Genomic DNA, 12,725 nt, shown 5'->3' with positions numbered 1-12,725 from the left:
TGCTAAACAGGGTACCAAAAGTGGCTAGTAATGGGGATTCACAATCAAGCATCACTTGCCAAAATGAACTTTTTGCATCCAAGACAGAAAAAGCCGTGGCATTCAGTATTAGAGCTGTGACTTCTTCAACTGTGCACATTGGATGATGCAGACTCTTTAATGCTTTGTTCAAATCTTTTGGATCAATAGATATTCTGATTTTGTTTGGGCGTTTTTTGAAAGCTGCTATCATAGTCAATACCCATTCAGTTGGTTCTGTAACTGGGCAAATTATACCTTGCTGTACCATTTTATCCAGCTGAACCTTAAGTTTATCTTGCATAGCTATCAGAACTCTTCTCGCTGGTCTGACTACTGGAGTGACCTCTGGGTCTAACTTCGTGGAATATACAACTGGAAGTTTGCCCAACTTGTCATCGAAAACATCAGCATACTCTGAGAAAATGACTTCAGAAATATTGGGACTAGGCTATGCACTTTTGTGATGAACTTTGTTAAAAGAAAGTAGGCTCATTCTCAGACTGTCTTTGAGACCCAATAATGACTGTACTAGTCTTCACAATACATAGAATAACAAGTTGTAACAGTTCTTGGCCAAATAACATGAAAGCATCACTGAGCCTTCAGTTTGAATTGCTTCACCTCCATAAGCAACAAATTTCGCACTACTGGCCACATTGAGTTGTTCATTAGTTCTCACATTAGCAAATGTGTCTGCTGACATAACATTACACTTTGAACCAGTGTCTACTTTAAGCTCTGTGGATTTACCATTGATCTGGGCTGTACAAAACAATTTCACTGGATCAACTCTCTCACCAATTACTGATACACCATCTACATAAAAAGTTGACTGCTGCATCTCTACTTGATCAACTTGCTTTTCTGTGCAACCTTTCTTTACAACTGTGTGGGGTTTACTTGATTTGCAAAACTTTTGAAAATGGTTCCATTTTTTACACTTGTGACATTGTTGACCAAATGCTAAGTACTTCTCTCTTCTAGACTCATGACTGGCACCACATTTGCGACAGTTAACAATAAAGCTAGACTTGGGTTTTTCTGATTCACGTTTGTACTGCACTAAGGGACATGCTCCTTTAAAGGAGAACCCCACCCACAGACTCAAAAACATGTTTATTTCATCATGGTTTGGTGTTTCCTACTTTTAACACCACTATGGGACTATTTACAGTTTTTTAAATATTTTTATATGTAATTTCTGAGTCTGACCACATGTGGTCTGGCATCTTGAAGCAATTCCAAATGTTTAGTCTGCATCTAGGTATCCCACAATGCAATGCTTGTCTGCAGAAACTACATCACACAGGCCTCTTTTTTCCTAAAGCTGCTGCCATTGCATTGATTTTACATGCATACATGGCTGTCTTTTGGTCAGTTAGTTTTAAGTAATGTTTCATGCAGTTCAATGACTACTTAAAACACAAACAGTGCAAATGCCACAGAATAGACTTTCAAAGTGCTTTTTACTGCCTCTTCTTTTTAGAATAGATAAACTGCAGTCTTTTGTGAAGCCTGAATTGTACTACTTTGAATCATCTCCCATCCCCCTTCACACCTAACTTCCCTAGCTGTCAAAATACTAAAGATAATTTGAGCTGTTACCTGCTGTGATTGACAGCTCACAGCAGGAGACTTGACTCATGTACTGTTCCCTTGTTCTAGCCTTTACTTTCTGTATGGGTAGGGGAAGGACCAGGGAGCTATGACATCACAGCATGGGTGGGTTTTTAGGACAGTCATGCTGATGTCAGTCTGGGCAGGGAATTGGCCAAAAACTACCTGTATTCAGTGGCCTTGATGACATCAGTGAATTGGAGACTGTAGCAAGCTTTGCCAGGGCAGGAGAAAGGTTTTTTGAAAGTGAAACCACCACAGTACAATAAGGTACTGCTCTAGTGGACAGAAACAGTCAACTTAAAATATTTTAAATACTGTATTGTTGTTTATTCATAGCAGGGACAGTAAATAGGGAAAAAGGACAGAGAAGTTGAGCATTTAATAATAGAATCCCATTGTTGTCCTTTAACTGAACTAGTCTTAGAACTTGCTGGAAAGCTACATGGTTTCCCTGGTGAGCCAGCAGGGGCTATGGCTGCCATGTGCTTAGGCCTACTTCTGTTTGCCATGTGTTGCATGCTATCTACATTTGCTCTGGAGCCTGCTGAAACTATGCTCTTGTCACTTGCAAGCATACTTGTGTGTTTTTCTATAACTTCATGGATTTGGCATATCTCACTGGCTTTGCTCAACATTAAATCACTGTCACGAAGTAAAATCTTCCTCATGGCAGCACTATTAATACCACACACAAGTCTGTCCTTTATTAACTCATCTTTTAAGTCTCCAAACCAGCACATCTTAGCTTTGTTTCTCAGGTCAGTTTTATAAGTTGCAAAAATTTCCCCTGGTTTCTGATCTCTCATTTAAAACAAATGCCTCTCTAATATAATATTTGTCTGGTGATTCACATTTCTCTGAACATGCGCTTCAAACACTCAGGGATTTCCTCTGATTCAGCCTGTACAACAATATGACAATTTTCACCTTCTCCCTCATATACTGCTGGTGCATACACAAATCAATGCTCTCTTTCAAGGGCCTCTGATCTGGCTAGGTTTAGCAAAATGAATGTCCTGGTGTGTGCATCTTTATCTGAATAAGCTGTTTGTATAAAAATATCATACTCTTGCTCAGATATTCTCCAGTTCTCTGCACTATTCTGATCAAATACAAGTGGTAAGGGCTTTCGAAATCCATCTGCCATATTAACACATACCAGTAAAGGGTTTTACAAATAAGCATGAACACATACACATACACATAAACCAGAAATTTATTCCAGTATTTGTAACTTTGCCCAACAGCACAGCAAGCTTCTGTATAACTGAACTTAGAGAAATACATCTCTCAGGCACTGTAATACTCTTGAATTTACTGTATAGCAAGAAATCACCTCTTATTAGTAAAAGAAATATATCAAATAACTGCACGATGCAAGCCTCTGTGTAACTGAACTTTGCGAAATAAGTCTTTCGGGCACTGTAATACTTGTGAAATTACTGTATTACAAAAGTAATTTATTACCATTTTAAGTAACATTTCAAACAATTGCAAGATGCAAATAAACTGGGCAAGTGGAGCTTACATTTGAGATTTCCAAGTAATGGCGCTTTGCAAATAAACTGTACACAGCATACTGAAATTTCCTCAAAATGGCAGTACCATGCTAGGCAATTCTTTATAGTGCAAGAAACACTCTGTAATGGTGGAACTTTGTGACTAGACACACCCAGCACAAGAAACTTTTCAAAATGGCTGTACTGTGACTGTATTTCATGAAATAGTTGCACCTTGCATACAAATAAACTCTTTGGAATACATGCACAGTAATAAGCACACACTATAATCACTTTTCCACACTTTGAGATACTTTGAATAACTCTAGTTATGCCCTTGATATACTATGAAGCTCTAGTTATGTCAAATACAGCACTTTGCTAAAAAACATGCAGTTGCCTTGCTTTATTTACACTTAATTTGCCCTTTTTGACCCTTATTATATTCTTTTTGCTCATTTAATCCCTTTTCATGCCCATAGTACTTTTCTTGGGCTCATTTTACTTTAAACATGCCCATTATGTCTCAAACATACTCGTTTTGCCTTTAAACATGCTTGATTTGCTTTTCTAGTAGTTGTTTTGTCACTTATCTTAGTTTTAAACATTTCCCTTAGTTAACAAACCTTTTGTGCCTCCCGCTTGTGTAATAATGTTGTTTTGTGCCCTTGTAATGCTCCATTTTATCTTTTTTACAAAATAAGCAGTTTGTGCGAGTTTTCATTACCTTTGATTCTTTTCTGGCTCTTTTTCATGTTAATTTCTCTAAATTTACATTCACTGTCATCTCTACACCCACCTCATGGCTCCAAACATCATTCTCTGCGATCCCGGTTCTGACACCATGTCGCTGTCCTACTTTTAACACAATAGAAGAGTCTTCATGGGTTCTTTTCCAGCATCTTTATTATATCCAAACACATCACGACTGAAGTTTTCTGACTTTAACTTAAGCAACTTATATACAAACTAACTATTGCAATCATACATGCTCACTCTCTGGCTGCACTCTCAAAATGACACTGGGAATAGCACGTGCCCGGTATTTCTATGTGCACACTCAGCCTTTGGCATGCTTCTTAAAGCTACAGCACATACACTCTGATCTACATCCACTTCTTCTTTACAAAAGGAATTTAAAACTGGTAAGTAAGTCCTTATACAAGGACATCTGTGAACTTAGGGTTACGAATAATGCAAATTACAATGTTAAGGACTATGTGGGGAAGCTTAATAGTTTAAAAATAACCATTTTATGCTGAATTTCTTTCTAATGATACCTCTTTTTATGATTCTAAGAATACAGCTAATATACTTGTCGATAAATTTGTTTCCAGCTTTACCACATCCAACCTTCTCTCTGTTCCCCCCACCAACCCTCAGACATCCCCTCCTTAAATCTTTCTTGACCAATTCTTATCAACACTTTACAAATTTAAAAGTTCTGGCTCTATAAATTATAATATTTCTAGATGTCTGTTGAGAAGCCCTAAATTCCAGCTAGCAAAATACCAGCAAAAACTCTTAAGCCTGAGACTCTCCATAGGTTACATCCCCAAGGTGTGAAAAACACTGTGCTTCTGCATAAAAGTCTACATTGCACATTACACTGTACCTTCTACATTACAGGGCTATTAGTCTGACTAGCATTATTTTCAAAACTGTGGACCATATTATAGCTGAACTAATAATCATTATAGATAACCTTATATTCATCGACTGACATCAGTTCAAATTTATACAATGCAGATCATATCTGTCAACATTAAAAAGGCCTTCTGAGGACATGGATATAGGTCAACAGTTCATGCTTCCTACCTGGACTTTGCCAAGTTCCTCGTCACTATTCTCTATTGTTCATTTATTGACATATTGTCCTGACTCAACATTAATCCATAAATAGTTTACTATTAAGCAAACTAGCTGTCTGGCAGAATCTGTATTGTTAAGGTCAGGGACACTGATCTCGAAAAAAATATATCAGTAGCAGTGTCCCGCCGCATTCCGGCCTGTTTGGCATATAGATACAGACAGTGAAATTCTGGTGAAATTTCTGGCTTACAGGGTAGACATGAGAAGTATATGCAAATCATCACTTGAATGCAGATTAGCTTCAGAGGTTAATGATAATGATAATTACTTCTTTAGCTACTTAAGAAAACTAGAGAATACTTCACATCACTATTCTTAACTTATCTGTAATGGCAGCTCCTATCCATAGGCTCATAGGTTCATGGGTATTTACTAGACTAACGAACACAAGGGATTTTTTAAGCCTAGCCATGCATCCCAAATCTCTGACACATTCTAGTACCCTTGATAACTGTAAGCAGGGTCTTCGGAGATGAAACATTTACAAGCAGGGGCCTGTGAGATGAACCATTTATAGGCTGCCTGTGTCCATTGGAGACATAGATGCCAAAACAGGGATGCATTTCTTGTTCTGCATCCAGTTGTCCAAGTGCCACTTGAATTGGGTTAGGGAGGAACCCTAATTCACATGAACAGGGAGCCTGTTCTAGAGAAGGGATACATTTCTGTCTTTCAAGCAGGTCCTACTTATATTACAGGCAATATTTAAGTCTTTAGAATGGGTAATTCTGGTGCTGTTTGTTTTGTAGATATGCAGGGTAGGGTCTGACAATGTCTTGTGTGGCAGGCATAGATCTCCCTTCAACAGCCTGTAGGAAACAGAATACAGTGATAGGGCCTTGAGGTGGTGTGCAACCTCTGTGGACATTCCAGATGTTGGATATGCCTGGTTAGCTACATACTAATGAGGGTATTATACTCACTGATAGGTCTGATGAATTCTGATTACAGTGGAACAAATCCTAAAGGCAATGACAACATACTAACAAGACAGTTTGCTACAAATTTCTCATCTAAAATTATCATTCCCACTCCATGAGTTACTTCCCCCTACCATGTCTAAAAATCATATCCTTAAAGATTTCTCCAAGACAAAAATCACCTATTCAGTGTGTTCTGACACTATACCGATAGTCTAATAAATAATGAAAAGCAGGCGCTTGCTGATTCTATCCTTAAGCTGTTCATCATAAGACTTGCCACAGAATATGTTCATAAGTCATGGCACACTGTGATGGTGATGCCCCTACATAAGGGTGACCTCACCACTGACCCCGGAAACTGGAGACCCATTATCATTACTAGTCTTGTCCATAAAGCCATGGAACTCATTATCACTGACCTCTTAAATCAGGATATAAAAATTTTGATCAGGCTCAACCTGCAACAAATCAGATTTGGTAAGGGTAGGTCATGTCTGCTACATCCTTTGTGCTTCTTTGAAAAGGTCCTGCAGGCAGTGGACAGTGGTCATATTGTTCACAATCCCAGCCTGGGTCTGGCAAAGGCATGTGACACCATACCACATGATTAGGTTGTCTGTAAGCTAATGACCTTAAACACTGGTCCTTATGTATTTATGTACTTATTGTCATTTGATTACCATGAAAGTATAGATGACTGCGTAGAAGCCCATTTTCAGCAAAGGTCTGGGGAGAAAAGCTCCAAATTATTACAAAACATTTTAGGAACAATAATTTTACAATCTTCAAAAATAAAATAAAACATCTGCAGTTTAAATAGTTATAACAAATTATGCATAACATAAAAAACATTTGGTTAAGAATTGATACAGGTTATATGACGATCATTTAATATTTAGAGAAATTTCAGACAGTTTGTGGAAAAATTAAAGGTAGTTTAGTCTAATACAAACATGAATTGCAGTATTAAGTGGGGGAAACAGACATGGTATATTTAAAGAGAAAGCCAGGGAAGAGAATTTCATAGAAGTAAGGAAGTGAAGAAGAGAGAGTAAGGAGGTATAAGGAATGAAAAGGTACTTGTTCACATTTATGAATATAGTTTATCCTGGTTTTGAGCAAGAAGAGAGTCAGAATTTAGCTAGGAAGTCTCAGAATGGTTTTGAAAGATGACCTGATGGATACAGGTAAGGATTTCCAGGCCTTATAAACCTTGTACAAATACAGACAGAGCCCAGCAGATGTGATAGGTTTGTAGACAGACAGGAGTTTTTCGTCTCTGGAAAGCAATGACCAACTGGGAACATAGTTGTGTAGAATGTTTTTAGTGCTGGCTAAGCAGGTGGATGCAGGATAATTTTGTAGGTGGTAAGAAGCTATGTATATGTTAGCTGATGAGGCAGTTCTAACCAATTTAAGCTTTTTAGTGCTATACAGTGGGGGGTGGGGTTCTGAAAGGGGTATTTGCTGAAAATGCAGCAACTTTGTTATAGTATTGTTCTAGTTTTCATTTTTGTGAAGCCTGGAGGTTATTAAGGATGGGGTGCCTTAAAGAAGAGTAGGTTGGAGAAAAGTAGTGGCAAGTGTAGTTTTAGTTATGTCGGTGAGAAAGGTTTTGGCTCTGAAAAGCATAGCTATTTTTTGATGAGTTTTTCTTATACAGTTTTGTATATGCAGGTCAAATGAAAGATTTTCATCCACAATATCCTCTAATAATTTGCTATGAGAAGTGACTTCAATGGTTGTATTCTCAAATGACAGTACTTTAATTTTAGTTTTTCACGAGAGAGGGATTTGGGGAAAAAAGTAGTATTTTTTTTTTTGGGTTGAGCATGAGTTGTGAGTTACAAAGTCATGTTTCAGTGGCTGTTAAAGTTTTCTGGGCAATTATTTTGGAGGTGTACCATGCTGTCAGATGTGCAAATGGGAGTGGAATCATCTGCGTATTATATTGGGGTGGCTTGTTGTGTGAATGTATAGAGGGTGTTGGAGAAAATCTTAAAGAAGAGGGGACCAAGGACAGAGCCTTGTAGTACACCGATGGTGAGTGGGAGGTAAGGAGAGAGCATGGAGTGCCATTTTACTGACTGATATCTATTGGGCAACTAGCTTCTGAACTACAGAAGGGTAGGATGAGAGAGACCTAGTGAGAACATTTCAAGTAGAAGTTTGCTGTGACAAACTGTGTCAAAGACTTTAAACAAGTCTAGAAATAAGGAAGAGACTAGTTTATCGTTACCTCTAGCTTTATTGACTTTATTTTACTTACAAGGGTTGAGCTGTTTGTCCCTCCCTGACTATTCAGGGAATGCCAATATTTAAGGTGATCAAATCTAGACTCTTGGTGGGGGTTATCAGCAAACCATGGAGCAATTGCTTCAGGTGTTACCTGGTTTTTGGACACTTTTTATACCTTAAAATTCAAGATCTTGCGTTATGTAATTTGTGGTTAGAAGCGCAGTGCTACTACTATGGGAAGGATGGAAATCATGTTATGTAGGGTATAGGAGTTCTTCCTGTAGGAGATAGTCTAGCAATTGTATTTGAATACATGTTTCAAGTATTTTGACAAGGGGAGATAAGATGGCTTAAGGTATAAAATGATTAATGTCTGTTGAATTTCCTCCTTTGTAGAAAGGGATGATGTGTGACTTTTCCAGAAAGAGGGAATGTGGGATTCCTGGATTCACCTAAGTATGGATAGGTGGTTGGGACAGAGTTGGAGAGATGTTGAGAGAGATTATTGAGTAATGGTAGGATGAAAGATGACAGAGTAGGAGGAGAAGAAAAGAGGATAAGTTGAAGAGTAGCATAATTAAGCACAGGAATCTGTATTTTATAGATGTCAGGTGGTGGTGAAGTAGCACTGAAAAAGAAAACAAGAAGTTGAAGGGCACTAGAAGATTCAGTGGTAGTAAATTCTGAAAGCTGATAGAGGACAGGAATGGAGGGAAGTATTTTCTATAAAAGAAGATAATTAGGTTGTCATGGTATCCTCTCTGAAATGTAAGGGAACCGAGAGGTATGAAAGGCTAGAGTATAATGATGTGGTCAAAATAAGAAGAAATAAGGGTTTATTTCATGTCTTAATCTAAAGAATTTAAATCAGCCACCAAAGACTACCTAAAAAGCTGATGGTCATGCCACTGTACTCACCCTTTATAAACTGTCTTCCTGTCCTACCAGCTTGCTGTATGCCCTCATTGGTTTTATTTTGGTGTTAGCTCACTTAGTCATTTTATCTAGAAAACTATCTGTCACTCAATCTTAAAGATATTTCTACTTGCATACTACCTGTATGATCTACAGTAACTGTAACTACCTTGGTTGTACTTACAAACTTTGCATAGAATTTCTGCACATATCATAAGTTAAATGTCAACTTAAACTCTATAAATAATTTATCTATTTACTGTTCCAACTTGAAAATGTTAATGCCTGTTTATAATGCTATTTTCATTTAAAATTCTCATTGTAATTTGTGGAGCTTTTCTCCCCAGGCCTCCACTGAAAAGAGGCTATCGTCTCAACTGGACAAACCCAGTCAACAAATGTAAAATAAATAAATAAATAAATACAATAAAATTTGGGAAAAGTAAAAGATACAATCAGGAATAGATAGGTACTATTAGGGAGGATTGTGATTATGACTGGATATAGTGCAAAGCAGTATGGGAGGGAGAAAATAGTTGGGAATGAGGTGAAAATGAAATGGAGATACGAAACAGAAAACAAGAAACAGAAATGTATGCATAGAAAAGTATTAAGGTCATTTGGGGACAGTTTTGGAATAAGAGTCACAAGTGAAATGTGTATATTGGAAGGATAAGAAGGAGTGGGTGGGAATTGGGAGTGGGATAGAGGAGCAAAGCAAAGCCAAGCACTGCAGGCTTCCCACTCTTAGATCAAATTATAACTGTGAGTAATCAGTTTATAGCCAGTGCAAAGCAATTAAAAACAAAAGATGCAAAGTAAAACAGGTTTTCTGCCTGAGGCTAAATAACTGGCATATGTAGGTTAGTCTACTAGTTAAGAAAAAGAGGACAGTGACCAGCTTTGTAAGAGTTCCTTAAAGTACACAGACTATTTCACAGGGATTTTCAATTACAGAGCAGTCTTGTATTTAACTGATTAAAGTTAATACACAGCAAGGTATGTGGTAAGTTGGATTGCAAACTAGCTCAAGGACAAATTCATGTTGTCCGGGTCAGTGATGCCTTATCACTTAGGGAAAAGGTGACCAGTTGCATTCCCCAGGGTTTTATACTAGTCCCTCTCCTTTTTGTTGTTTATTTCTATGTCTAAGTTCGCTGATAACTGTAAACTAGGTCTGCTAGTTAAATCAGTCAATGATATCAATACCATCCAAATGGAGTTAACATGCATTAAGTTCTGGTGCACTGAAAATGGGCTCAAGTTAAATGATATGAAATGCAGTATCATCTCCTTTGGGGGAAAAAAATCCTGCTATCTACTATCAGTAACATACCCTTTTCAGTGAACATGTGATCAGTATCAGTATTTTCTACAAAATAATGAGGCAAATTACAATGGAGCTCATAAATAATGACATAGGTAGTCTACAATCCCTTGGTACTGACCAGGTTGGCTTTATGAAACGTAGGTTCTGTTTATGGATAAATGTATTTGTAGCAGAGTAGGAGGTTGACTATTGGTAGAAATTTATCATCTGCATTATAAAAGGGTATAAGAAACCCAATGAAATTCCTGGATACATTGGTGTGGAAGTGAACTTCTTAGAGATTCATTAATCTTAACTATAAAAAAATTCAGTGTCAGTAGCAAACAATATAATATAATACAATAAAATCTCAGAAAAGCACAGGTTTGTATCCATTTGGTCTAAAAGACATACCATGCCATAAGTGTCTACAGCAGCTTTAAAGGATGCCAGATCTTCACAATGTTTTGTACATTTAGGTAGAGTATTCCATTTATCAATCACCTTTTCTATACACTATTTTACAGTTCTGCTATTAATTTTATAGTTCAATTATTCTTATGATATGTACATATCAAGTTAAGAGAATCAGGTTGCTTACTTTTCCTTAGTCCAAGATACTCCCATAAAAGAAGTGTTTAAATATTTTAAAGACATGTATTGGACCTCCCTTTGTTGCCTTTAAAAGAAAAGTCATGTTTTTTTAAACTATCTTTACACAACAATATGTTCTGTTGAATTCATTAATTTGGTGGATCTGTATTGAACATTTCAGCCTTTTTGTCTACCACAATTAATTGTTGTATTCAGTGTTTAATCTTAATAATATTCTGTAAACCATTTTTAGAAATTTACCATCCCTAGATTCTAAGAAAAGGCAGCAAAAAGTTCAGAAGGCAGCATCTCTGATGTTGATGAGGCTCCGTACCATAGTGAAATCCTGCTCTAAAATGATTACTTGGCTGGTAATTTTGTATCTTATCCTGTACTATTACATCTACTTGGCCAAATAAACTCTCCTCAACTTTACATCGATATGAAATTTCACTTTACCATCGTCCTATTATAAAATTCTATGGGTCTTAAACACGCAATCTGATCAAACCTTGAATGTTTTTTTTTTGTATCAATGTATTGACTGTATTATGATTATAATATGCTTGTATACTGACTATTTATACATATCTTGTCAATGTTTTTGTTTTTCTCACTGTTGTATGGTCAAACAGTCATTGTTTTTTTGTCATTATTGCATGCTCAAACAATTCATCACATTATGTATGAATGTACGTCACATTCTCTTTGTATCTTGTAGAACTTTTCCCCCAGGACCTCTGCTGAAAAGATTTTTTTCCACCCAGATGGACTTTCCAATTCAACAAAAACATTCATACAATAAATAAATAAAGTAAAATAAAATAAATTTGGGAGATCACGAATAGCATGAAATTTGCTAGGACATAATTAGCTTATATCTGATAGTTCCTGCCTGTCTACAAACTTATCAAATCTGCTGGGCATTGTCTGTGCTTGTACCATGTTGCTAAGGCCTGGAACTCTTTATCTCTATCCATAAGTTCAATACCCTCCCTCCCATCCTTCACAACCATTCTGAAAGACTCCCTAGCCAAACGCTGAGTCTGTTCTTGCTCAACACCAGGGTAAACTATATCCCTATAGGTGAACAAATACTTATTCATACCTTACATTTCCTTACTCTTCCTTCTTCACTCACTTCCTTACTTCTATCAATTTCTTTCCCCTGGCTTTCTCTTTAAATATATCGTAAGCCTGTTTTTCCCTCACTTCATATTGCAATTCCTGTTTGTATTAGACTAACTTACCTTTAATTTCTCTACAAACTGTCTAAAATTAACCTGACAAGAGATCATGCCAAGGGCAGAGTTTCAGAAAAAATAAGTTTCAGATTGCAAAATGAATCTCTTGCCTTGACAGTTTCAGCTAGAAAAAAAAAATTCAGCAAAGCAGCACATGTAACAGTTGTCACTATGGTAAGTGATAATGCTATTGCAACACATGCAAAACAAAAGTAGAACACTTAAAAAATTGCTTTAATTTTGACAGCACAAATTTATAAAAAAATTAAAATTTACTTCAGTATATACACAGACTGGAGAACTGAATCAAAAAGATAATGTAAAACCCATATCCTATTTATAGAAATTAAAACCCATATACTATTTATGGAAATTGGTCCATATGTCCAGACAGCTGTATGAGCTTTTCATGCAGCTTCACAATATAATGTAGATGATATGCCTAGCTTTCTACTACTGCAAGGAGATGTAGTGTTAAGAATGGGAAGAT

Source organism: Protopterus annectens, chromosome 5.part0 (assembly GCF_019279795.1).
Source record: "Protopterus annectens isolate FY-2018-M chromosome 5.part0, PAN1.0, whole genome shotgun sequence".
NCBI lineage: Eukaryota > Metazoa > Chordata > Ceratodontiformes > Protopteridae > Protopterus > Protopterus annectens.
The sequence above is the reverse complement of the archived record's forward strand: the minus strand, read 5'-3'. Positions refer to the sequence as shown.